This window comes from Lipotes vexillifer, unplaced genomic scaffold (assembly GCF_000442215.2).
Source record: "Lipotes vexillifer unplaced genomic scaffold, Lipotes_vexillifer_v1.1 scaffold1591, whole genome shotgun sequence".
NCBI classification, from domain to species: domain Eukaryota; kingdom Metazoa; phylum Chordata; class Mammalia; order Artiodactyla; family Lipotidae; genus Lipotes; species Lipotes vexillifer.
The window spans coordinates 193,055-205,657 of NW_006779799.1; the positions used below are offsets into that span (position 1 = coordinate 193,055).

General features: G+C 38.4%; 1 protein-coding gene across 1 annotated transcript in view; it reads right to left on the reverse strand.

Annotated features, from left to right (window-relative positions):
- Nucleotides 1-12,603, reverse strand: part of LOC103068700 (uncharacterized protein C1orf101) — a gene marked incomplete at its 5' end in the record, with an annotated part of 184,464 nt that overhangs the window by 132,904 nt on the left and 38,957 nt on the right.

The following is a 12,603-nucleotide window of genomic DNA, read 5'->3' on the forward strand; positions in this document are numbered from 1 at the left end:
AACCTTATGAGGATTCCCTTGTATGTTATTTGTTGTTTTTCCCTTGCTGCTTTTAATATTTTTTCTTTGTATTTAATTTTTGATAGTTTGATTAATATGTCTTGGCATGTTTCTCCTTGGATTTCTCCTGTATGGGACTCTGTGCACTTCCTGGACTTGATTGACTATTTCCTTTCCCATATGTGGGAAATTTTCAACTGTAATCTTTTCAAATATTTTCTCATACCCTTTCTTTTTCTTTTTCTTCTGGGACCCCTATAATTCAAATCTTGGTGTGTCTAATGTTGTCCCAGAGGCTCTGAGATTATCCTTCAATTCTTTTCATTCTTTTTTCTTTATTCTGCTCTGCAGTAGGTATTGCCACGATTGTATCTTCCAGGTCACTTTTCCATTCTTCTGCCTCAGTTATTCTGTTATTGCTTCCTTGTAGAGAATTTTAAATTTCATTTATTGTGTTTGTCATCATTGTTTGCTCTTTAGTTGTTCTAGGTCCTTGTTAAACATTTCTTGTATTTTCTCCATTCTATTTCCAAGACTGTGGATCATCACTACTATCATTACTCTGAATTCTTTTCCAAGTAGACTGCCTATTTCCTCTTCATATTTTTGGTCTGGTGGGTTTTTACCTTTTCCCTCATCTGCTGTGTGTTTCTCTGTCTTCTCATTTTTCTTAACTTACTGTGTTTGGGGGTCTCCTTTTCACAGGCTGCAGGTTCATAGTTCCCATTGTTTTTGGTGTCTGCCTCCAGTGACTAAGGTTGTTTCAGTGGGTTGTGTATGCTTCCTGGTGGAGGGGACTAGTGCCTGTGTTCTGGTGGATGAGGCGGGATCTTGTGGGCAGGTCCACATCCAGTGGTGTGTTTTGGGGTGTCTGTGACCTTATTATGATTTTAGGCAGCCTCTGTCCTAATGGGTGTGGTTGTGTTCCTGTCTTGCTAGTTGTTTGGCATAGGGTGTCCAGCACTGTAGCTTGTTTTTTGTTGAATGGAGCTGGGTCTTGGCGTTTAGATGGAGATCTCTGGGAGATTTTCACTGTTTGATATTACATGGAGCTGGGAGGTCTCTGATGGTCCAATGTCCTGAACTCGGCTCTCCCACCTTAGAGGCAGAGGCCTGATGCCCGGCCAGAGCACCAAGACCCTGTCATCCACATGGCTCAGAATAAAAGGGAGAAAATAAGAAAGAAAAAATAAAATAAAGTTATTAAAATAAAAAATACTTAAAAATAAAAAAATTTAAATTTTTAAAAAAGAAAGAAAGAAGAGCGCTACCTAACCAAAAAACAAATCCACCAATGATAACAAGTGCTAAAAACTATAGTAAAAGAAAAACAACAACAACAACAAAAAAAACGGACAGACAGAACCCTAGGACAAATGGTAAAAGCAAAGCTATACAGACAAAATCATACACAGAAGCATACACATACACACTCACAAAAAGAGACAAAGGAAAAAATATATATATCATTGCTCCCAAAGTCCATCACCTCAATTTGCGAAGATTCGTTGTCTATTCAGGTATTCTGCAGATGCAGGGTACATCAAGTTGATTGTGGAGATTTAATCTGATGCTCCTGAGGCTTCTGGGAGAAATTTCCCTTTCTCTTCTTTGTTCGCACGGCTCCTGGGTTTCAGCTGTGGATTTGGCCCTATCTCTGCGTGTAGGTTGCCTGAGGGTGTCTGTTCCCGCTCAGACAGGATGGGGTTAAAGGAGCAGCTGATTAGGGGCTCTGGCTCACTTATGCCAGGGGGAGGGAGAGGTACAGAATGTGGGGTGAGCCTGTGGCGGCAGAGGCTGGTGTGACATTGCAACATCCTGAGGTGTGCCATGTGTTCTCCCAGGGAAGTTGTCCCTGGTTCATGGGACCCTGGCAGTGGCGGGCTGCACAGGCTCCTGAGAGGGGAGGTGTGGACTGTGACTTGTGCTTGCACACAGGCTTCTTGATGGCTGCAGTAGCAGCCTTAGCGTCTCGTGCCCGTCTCTGGGGTCCACGCTGATAGCCACAGCTTGTGCCCATCTCTGGAGCTCGTTTAGGTGGTGCTCTTAATCCCCTCTCCTCATGCACCACAAGACAAATAGCCAAGACAGGGCGAGAGAGAGGCATGGACATATATACACTAACAAACATAAGGTAGATAGAGTGGGAAGCAGCCGCATGGCACAGGGATATTGGCTTGGTGCTTTGTGACCGCCTGGAGGGGTGGGATAGGGAGGGTGGGAGGGAGGGAGACACAAGAGGGAAGAGATATGGGAACATATGTATATGTATAACTGATTCACTTTGTTATAAAGCAGAAACTAACACACCATTGTAAAGCAATTATACCCCAATAAAGATGTTAAAACAAAAAACAAAAGAAAAACAAATAGCCAAAAAAAGTCTCTTGCCTCTTCAGTAGTTCCAGACTTTTTCCAGGACTCCCTCCTGGCTAGCTGTGGTGCACTAGCCCCTTTCAGGCTGTGTTCACGCAGCTAGCCCCAGTCTTCTCCCTGGGATCTTACCCCTGAAGCCGGAGCCTGAGCTCTCAGCCCCCAGCCGCCCTAGAGGTTGAGTAGACAAGCCTCTTGGGCTGGTGAGTGCTGGTCAGCACTGATCCTCTGTGCAGGAATCTCTCTGCTTTGCCGTCTGCACCCCTGCTGCTGCACTCTCCTCTGTGGCTCTCAAGCTTCCCCACCACCACCCCTGTCTCCACCAGCGAAGGGGCTTACTAGTATGTGGAAACTTTTCCTCCTTCACAGCTCCTTCCCACTGGTGCAGGTCCTGTCTTTATTCTTTTGTCTCTGTTTTTTCTTTTTTCTTTTGCGTACCCATGTACGTGGGGAGTTTCTTGCTTTTTGGGAGGTCTGAGGTCTTCTGCCAGCATTCAGTAGGTGTTCTGTAGGAGTTGTTCCATATGTAGATGTATTTCTGACATATTTGTACGGAGGAAGGTGATCTCCACATGTTACTCTTCCACCATCTTGAAGATACTCCCACCTTTTTATTTTATGCTAGTTTTGCCTTCATATATAAAGTATGTTTCTTGTAGGCACCATATAGTTGGGTCTTGATCTTTTTGATCTGATAATCTCTGACTTTTAATTATAATATTTGGATCATTTACACTTATTTATTTTAAAAATATTTATTTATTTATTTGTCTGTGTTGGGTCTTAGCTGCAGCATGTGGGATCATCATTGCTATGTGCAGTATGCTCATTGTGGCATGCAGGATTTTTAGTTGCAGCATGCAAACTCTTATTTGCAGCATGTGGGATCTAGTTCCCTGACCAGGGATCAAACCCAGGCCCCCTGCATTGGGAGCATGGTGTCTTAGCCACTGGACCATCAGGGAAGTCCCTGGATCATTTCCATTTAATTGATTTTTTATATGGTTAGGTTTAACTCTATTATCTTTTTTGTTTTCTACCTGTCCCAGCTTTTCTTTTTATTCTTTTACCTCTTGTTTGAGATTAACTGAATATTTTTTATGATCACATAGCATAATTTTTAATTTTGTCATTTTAGTGGTCACTGTAGTGCCAATAATATACATCTTTAGGGACTTCCCTGGTGGTCAAGTGGCTAAGACTCCATGCTCCTAATGCAGGGGACCCATGTTTGATCCCTGGTCAGGGAACTAGATCCCACATACTGCAAGTAAGAGTTTGCATGCTGCAACTGAAGATCCCACATGCCATAACTAAAGATCCCACATGCCACAACTAAAAGATCCCACATGCCACAGCTAAAGATCCCACATGCCACAATTAAATATCCTGGACACTGCAACTAAAGATCCCGAATGCAGCAATGAGGGTCCTGCATGTAGCAACTAAGACCCAGTGCAGCCAAATAAACAAATAAACTAATAAGTAAATAAATATTTTAAAAATGTGTACATCTTTTTTGTGTGTGTGTGTGGTACACGGGCCTCTCACTTCTGTGGCCTCTCTCATTGCAGAGCACAGGCTCTGGACACGCAGGCTCAGTGGCCATGGCTCACAGGCCCAGCTGCTCCATGGCATGTGGGATCTTCCTGGGCTGGGGCACGAACCCGTGTACCCTGCACCGGCAGGCAGACTCCCAACCACTGCACAACCAGGGAAGTCGAAAAATGTGTACATCTTTCACTTCCCACAAATTGTTAAGTTATACCACTTCAAATACAGTATAAAAATATTGCAAAAGTGTATTTGCACTTCTCCCCTCTTGTCTTTGTCATACATTTTATTTTTATATGAGTTATAAACTCTAAACTACATTGTTACTATTTTTGTTTAAACACTTATCTTTTAAAAGGATTTAACTAATAATAAGAAATATTATAAATGTAATCTTGTAGATACGATTTGTGGTGATTTTCACTTCTTTGTATAGGTCCACAGTTCCATCTGGTATCATTTTCCTTCCACTCAAAGGGCTTCCTTTAGCACATTTCTTCTTTGTGGGTGTGCTAGTGATGAATTAGCCCAACTTTAGTACATCTGAAAAAGTATTTTCACTTCATTTTTGAAAGATATTTTCATGGCTTTAGAATTCTATATTTGAAAGAGGTTGTTCCACTGTCTTTTCACTTGCATTGTTTCCAAAGAGAAGTTTGATGTCATACTTACCTTTGTTCCTTTGTATATAAAATATTTTATTCTTCTGACTGCTTTTAAGATTTTTCTCTTTATCATTAGTTCTGAGTAATTTGATTATGTGTCTTGGTATAGTTTTCTTCATATTTCACATGCTTGGGGTTCACTGAGCATTTTAGATCTTTAAAAAGCTTTAATCAAATTTGGATCATTCTGGCCATTAATTTTTCAAAAAATATTTTTGTGCCTCCTTCCTCCTTCAGGAATTCCAAGTACATCCATGTTAGGCTGCATGAAGTTTCACAATCACTGTGAGGTTCTTTTTATTTTATTTGTTTATTTTTAGTCTTGTATTCTCTGTATATCATTTTGAATAATTTCTACTGCTGTTTTGATGTTCACTAATCCTTTCTTCTATAATGTCTGCTGGTAATCACATCCAATGTCCTTTTTAAAAATCTCAGTCATAGAAGTTTTCATCTCTCGAAGTTTGATTTGGGTATTTTCTTAAATATAAAATAACTTCCTATCTCTACTTTACATGCTTTTTTCCTCTCTAGTTTTTGAATATGTGAAACACAGTTATCTCTTTTAATATCTTTGTCTGCTAATTCTAACATCTGTGTCAGTTTGGGTTCAATTTTGATAAGTTAATTTTTCTCTTCAATATGGATCATATTTTCTTGTTCTTTGTATGCTTGGTATTTTTGATTGAATGACAGAAATTGTGACTATTACCTTGTTGGGTGCAGAATATTTTTTAAAAATATTCTTGAGTTCTTTGTTCTGAGATGTCTTAAATTACTTTAAAACAGCTGGATACTTTTGGGGTTTTTTGTTTAAGATTTGTTAGATGGGACCAGAGAAGCACTTTGTCTAGTGACAGTTATTCTCAGTAGTGAGGCAAGACCCTTAGGAGCACTCTACTCAATCTCCCATGAATTGCTTGTGTGTTTTCAGTCTGGCTGGTTAGAACAGGTACTGTTCCCATCCCTGAGTGAGTCATAAATTCAATTCCCTAGTCCTTTCATTCAGTTCTTTCCCCAGGATTGGATAGTTTCCCCACAAATATAGACTGATTGATACACTGCTGAATACATGAGGGGAGTCCTTGGAAAATCTCTAGAATTCTGTGTGCAGCTCTTTTATCATTGCTATTCTGCTTTGCAAGCTCCAGCCACCTTCCTTCTCCTGACTATGCGTTCCACTTCCTCAACTAAGCGCATCTGCTGGACTCTGTCTCAGTCTCCTATGTCACAATCCCCTGGTCTGGGAACTTTCTCAAGACATTAAGCAGGGGCAATTGCAGGGCTTATCTTGATTTCCAATGTTTTTGAATATATAAAGCATGGTTTCATACTATTTTCTGCTGTTGTTTCATGCTGGAACATAACTATATATATATATATATCCTATTTTTTATTCTATCTTGTGCAGAGGTGGAAGATTCTAATATAAGCATTTAATCCTATAAATTCCATTTTAGGCACTGCTTTAGCAGAACTCCATAAAATTTGACATCTTGTATCCTCACTTTCATTCAGTTAAAAGATTCTCTAAAGACACTGATGAAGAGACCTTCGAGATGGTGGAGGAGTAAGACGTGGAGATCACCTTCCACCCACAAATACATAAGAAATACATTGACATGTGGAACAACTCCTACAGAACACCTACTGAGCACTGGCATAAGACCTCAGATTTCCCAAAAACCATGTGGTTGACAGGGTTTTGATGCTCTGGCCAGTATCAGGCCTATGTCTCTGAGGTGGCAGAGCTGAGTTCACAACATTGGTCCACCAGAGACCTCCCAGCTCCACGTAATATCAAATGGCAAAATCTCTCCCAGAGATCTCCATCTCAATGCTAAGAGTCAGTTAAACTCAACGACCAGCAAGCTACAATACCAGAAAACCTATGCCAAACAACTATCAAGACAGGAACACAACCCCACCCATTGGCAGAGAGTTGCCTTAAATCATAATAATGTCACAGACACCCCAAATCACACCACCAGACATGGTCCTGCCCATCAGAAAAAAAGATCCAGCCTCATCCACCAGAACACAGGCATTAGTCCCCTCCACTAGGAAGCATACACAACCCACTGAAACAACCTTAGCCACGGGGGACAGACACCAAAAACAACGGGAACTACGAACCTGCAGCCTGTGAAAAGGAGACTCCAAACACAGTAAGTGAAGCAAAATGAGAAGACAGAGAAACACACAGCAGATGAAGGAGCAAGGTAAAAACCCACCAGACCAAACAAATGAAGAGGAAATAGGCAGTCTACCTGAAAAAGAATTCGGAGTAATGATAGTAATGATGATCCACAATCTTGGAAACAGAATGGAGAAAATACAAGAAACGTTTAACAAGGATCTAGAGGAACTAAAGAGTAAACAAACGATGATGAACAACACAATAAATGAAATGAAAAATTCTTTAGAAGGAATCAATAGCAGAATAACTGAGGCAGAAGAATGGATAAGTGACCTGGAAGATAAAATAGTGGAAATACCTACTGCAGAGCAGAATAAAGAAAAAAGAATGAGAAAAATTGAGGACAGTCTTAGAGACCTCTGGGACAACATTAAACGCACCAACATTCAAATTATAGGGGTCCCAGAAGATGAAGAGAAAAAGAAAGGGACTGAGAAAATATTTGAAGAGATTATAGTTGAAAATTTCCCTTATATGGGAACAGAAATAGTCAAGTACAGGAAGCACACAGAGTCCTATACAGGAGAAATTCAAGCAGAAATACACCAAGACACATATTAATCAAACTATCAAAAATTAAATACAAAGAAAAAATATGAAAAGCAGTAAGGGAAAAACAACAAATAACATACAAGGGAATCCCCATAAGGTTAACAGCTGATCTTTCAGCAGAAACTCTGCAAGCCAGAAGGGAGGGGCAGGACATTTTAAAGTGATGAAAGGGAAACGCTTCAACCAAGATTACTCTACCCAGCAAGGATTTCATTCATATTTGATGGAGAAATTAAAACCGTTACAGACAAGCAAAAGCTAAGAGATTTCAACACCACCAAACTAGCTTTACAATAAATGCTAAAGGAACTTTTCTAGGCAGGAAACACAAGAGAAGGAAAAGACCTACAATAATAAACCCAATACAATTAAGAAAATGGTAATAGGAGCACACATATTGATATCTACCTTAAATGTAAATGGATTAAATGCTCCCACCAAAAGACATAGACTGGCTGAATGGATACAAAAACAAGACCCGTATATATGCTGCCTACAAGAGACCCACTTCAGACATAGGGACACATACAGACTGAATGTGAGGGGATGGGAAAAGATATTCCATGCAAATGGAAATCAAAAGAAAGCTGGAGTAGCAATTCTCATATCAGACAAAATAGACTTTAAAATAAAGACTATTACAAGAGACAAAGAAGGACACTACATAATGATCAAGGGATCAATCCGAGAAAAAGATACAACAATTGTAAATATTTATGCACCCAACATAGGAGCACCTCAATACATAAGGCAAATGTTAACAGCCATTAAACGGGAAATCAACAGTAACAGAATCATAGAAGGGGACTTTAACACCCCACTTTCACCAATGGATAGATCATCTAAAATGAAAATAAATAAGGAAAGACAAGCTTTAAATGATACATTAAACAAGATGGACTTAACTGATATTTATAGGACATTCCATCCAAAAACAACAGAATACATTTTCTTCTCAAGTGCTCATGGAACATTCTCCAGGATAGATCATATCTTGGGTCACAAATCAAGCCTCGGTAAATTTAAGAAAATTGAAATCGTATCAAGTATCCTTTCCAACCACAACGCCATGAAGCTAGATATCAATTACAGGAAAAAATCTTTAAAAAATACAAACACATGGAGGCTAAACAATATACTATTCAATAACCAGGAGATCACTGAAGGAATCAAAGAGGAAATCAAAAAATACCTAGAAACAAATGACAATGAAAACAAGATGACCCAAAACTTATCGGATGAAGAAAAAGCAATTCTAAGATGGAAGTTTATAACAGTACAATCTTACCTCAAGAAACAAACATCTCAAATAAACGTAACAATACACCTAAAGCAATTAGAGAAAGAAGAACAAAAAAACCCCAAAGTTAGCAGAAGGAAAGAAATCATAAAGATCAGATCAGAAAAAAATGAAAAAGAAATGAAGGGAATTATACCAAAGATCAATAAAACTAAAAACATAGAAGATAAACAAAACTGATAAACCATTAGCTAGACTCATCAAGAAAAAAAGCGAGAAGACTCAAATCAATAGAATTAGAAATCAAAAAGGAGAAGATACAACTGACACTGCAGATATACAAAGGATCATGAGAGATTACTACAAGCAACTATATGCCAATAAAATGGACAACCTGGAAGAAACGGACAAATTATTAGAAAAGCACAGCCTTTCAAGACTGAACCAGGAAGAAACAGAAAATATAAGCAGACCAATCATAAGCACTGAAATTGAGACTGTGATTAAAAATCTTCAAACAAACACAAGCCCAGGACCAGATGGCTTCACAGGCGAATTCTATCAAACATTTTGAGAAGAGCTAACACCTTTCCTTCTCAAACTCTTCCAAAATATAGCAGAGGAAGGAACTCTTCCAAACTCATTCTATGAGGCCACCATCACCCTGATACCAAAAACAGAAAAAGATATCACAAAAAAAGAAAATTACAGGCTAATATCACTGATGAACGTAGATGCAAAAATCCTCAACAAAATACTAGCAAACAGAATCCAACAGCACATTAAAAGGATCATATACCATGATCAAGTGGGGTTTACTCCAGGAATGCAAGGATTCCTCCAGATACACAAATCAACAATGGGACACACCATATTAACAAATTGAAGGAGAAAAACTACATGATCATCTCAATAGATGCAGAAAAATCCTTCAACAAAATTCAACACCCATTTGTGATAAAAACCCTCCAGAAAGTAGGCATAGAGGGAACCTACCTCAATATAATAAAGGCCGTATATGAAAAACACAAAACCAAAATCATTCTCAGTGGTGAAACCTGAAACCATTTCCTCTAAGATCAGGAACAAGACAAGGTTGTCCATTCTATTATTATTCAACATAGTTTTGGAAGTTTTAGCCACAGCAATTAGAGAAGAAAAAGAAATAAAATGTATCCAAATTGGAAAAGAAGAAGTAAGGCTGTCACTGCTTGCAGATGACATGATACTATACATAGAGAATCTTAAAGATGCTATCTGAAAACTACTAGAGCTAAACAATGAATTTGGTAAAGTAGCAGGATACAAAATTAATGCACATAAATCTTTTGCATTACTATAAACTAATGATGAAAAATCTGAAAGAGAAATTAAGGAGACTCTCCCATTTACCACTGCAACAAAAAGAATATAACACCTAGGAATAAACCTACCTAAGGAGACAAAAGACCTGTATGCAGAAAACTATAAGACACTGATGAAAGAAATTCAAGATGATACAAACAGATGGAGAGATATACCATGTTCTTGGATTGGAAAAATCAACACTGTAAAAGTGACAATACTACCCAAAGCATTCTACAGATTCAATACAATCCCTATCAAACTACCAATGGCATTTTTCACAGAACTAAGACAAAAAATTTCACAATTTGTATGGAAACATGAAAGACCCTGAATGGCCAAAGGAATCTTGAGAAAGAAACACAGAGCTGGAGGAATCAGGCTCCCAGACTTTAGACTATACTACAAAGCTATAGTAATCAAGGCAGTATGGTCCTGGCAGAAAAACAGAAATATAGATCAATGGAACAGAATAGAAAGCCCAGAGATAAACCCATGCTCATATGGTCAAGTTATTTTTGATAAAGGAGGCAAGAATATACCATGGAGAAAAGACAACCTCTTCAATGAGTGGTGCTGGGGAAACTGGACAGCTACATGTGAAAGAATGAAATTAGAACACTCCTTAACACCATGCCCAAATATAAACTCAAAATGGGTTAAAGACCTAAATGTAAGGCTAGAAACTATCAAACTGTTAGAGGAAAACATAGGCAGAACACTCTATGACATAAATCACAGCAAGATCCTGTTTGATTCTCCTCCTAGAGAAATGGAAATAAAAACAAAAATAAACAAATGGGACCTAATGAAACTTAAAAGCTTTTGCACAGCAAAGGAAAAGGAAACCATAAGCAAGATGAAAAGACAACCCCCAGGATGGGAGAAAATATTTGCAAATGAAGCCACTTACAAAGGATTAATGTCCAAAATTTACAAGCAGCTCATGCAGCTCAATATCCAAAAAACAAACCACCCAAACCAAAAATGGGCAGAAGACCTAAGTAGACATTTCTCCAAAGAAGATATACAGATTGCCAACAAACACATGAAAGGATGCTCAACATCATTAATCATTAGAGAAATGATAATCAAAACTAATATGTGGTATCACCTCACACCAGTCAGAATGGCTATCATCAAAAAATCTACAAACAGTAAATGCTGGAGAGGGTGTGGAGAAAAGGAAACCCTCTTGCAATGTTGCTGGGAATGTAAATTGATACAGCCACTATGGAGAACAGTGTGGAAGTTCCTTAGGATAATAAAAATAGAATTACCATACGACCCAGTGATCCCACTACTGGGCATGTATCCTGAGAACACCATAATTGAAAAAGAGTCATGTACCACAGTGTTCATTACAGCTCTATTTACAATAGCCAGAACATGGAAGCAACCTAAGTGTCCACCGACAGATGAATGGATAAAGGAGATGTGGCTCATATATAGAATGGAATATTACTCAGCCATAAAAAGAAAGGAAATTGAGTTATTTGTAGTGAGGTGGATGGACCTAGAGATTGTCATACATAGTGAAGTAAATCAGAGAGAGAAAAACAAATACTGTATGCTAACACATATATATGGAATCTAAAAAAAAAAAAAAAAGGTTCTGAAGAACATCATAGCAGAACAGGAAGAAAGGCACAGACGTAGAGAATGGACTTGAGGACATGGAGAGGGGGATGGGTAAGCTGGGACGAAGTGAGAGAGTCACATGGACTTATATATACTACCAAATGTAAAATAGATAGTTAGTGGGAAGCAGCCACATAGCACAGGGAGGTCAGCTTGGTGCTTTCGGACCAGCTAGAAGGGTGGGATAGGGAGGATGGGAGGGACACACAAGAGGGAGGAGATATGGGGATATATGTATATGTATAGCTGATTCACTTTGTTATAAAGCAGAAACAAACACACCATTGTAAAGCAATTATACTCCAATAAAGATGTTAAAAAAAAGACACTGATGAAAGACATTAAAGAGGACACAAATAAATGGAAATATATAACATGTGCTTGGAGTGGAAGAATTAATGTTGTTAAAATAACAATACTATGCAAGGCAATCTACAGATTCTATGCAATGCCTATCAAATTACCAGTGGCATTTTTCACAGAACTAGAACAAAGAATTTTAAAACTTCTATGGAAACACAAAAGACCCCCCCCCCCAAACCAAAACAATATTGAGAAAGAACAGAGGTATAGGAATCAGGTTCCCTGACTTCAGACTATACTACAAAGCTACAGTGATAAGAACAGTATTGTACTGGCAGAAAACAGACACATAGATCAATGGAACAGCATAGAAAGCCCAGAAATAAACCCAGACACTTATGGTCAATTAATCCACTACAAAAGAGGCAAGAATATACAATGGAGAAAAGATAGTCTCTTCAATAAGTGGTGCTGGGAAAACTGGACAGCTACATGTAAAAGAATGAAATTAGAACACTCCCTAACACCATACACAAAAATAAACTCAAAATAGATTAAAGAGCTAAATGTAAGAGCAGATACTATAAAACTCCTAGAGGAAAACATAGGGAGAACACTCTTTAATATAAATCACAGGAATATTATTTGGGGTCTATCTCCTAGAGTAATGGAAATAAAAGCAAAAATAAACAAGTGGGACCTAATTAAATGTAAAAGCTTGGACACTCTTT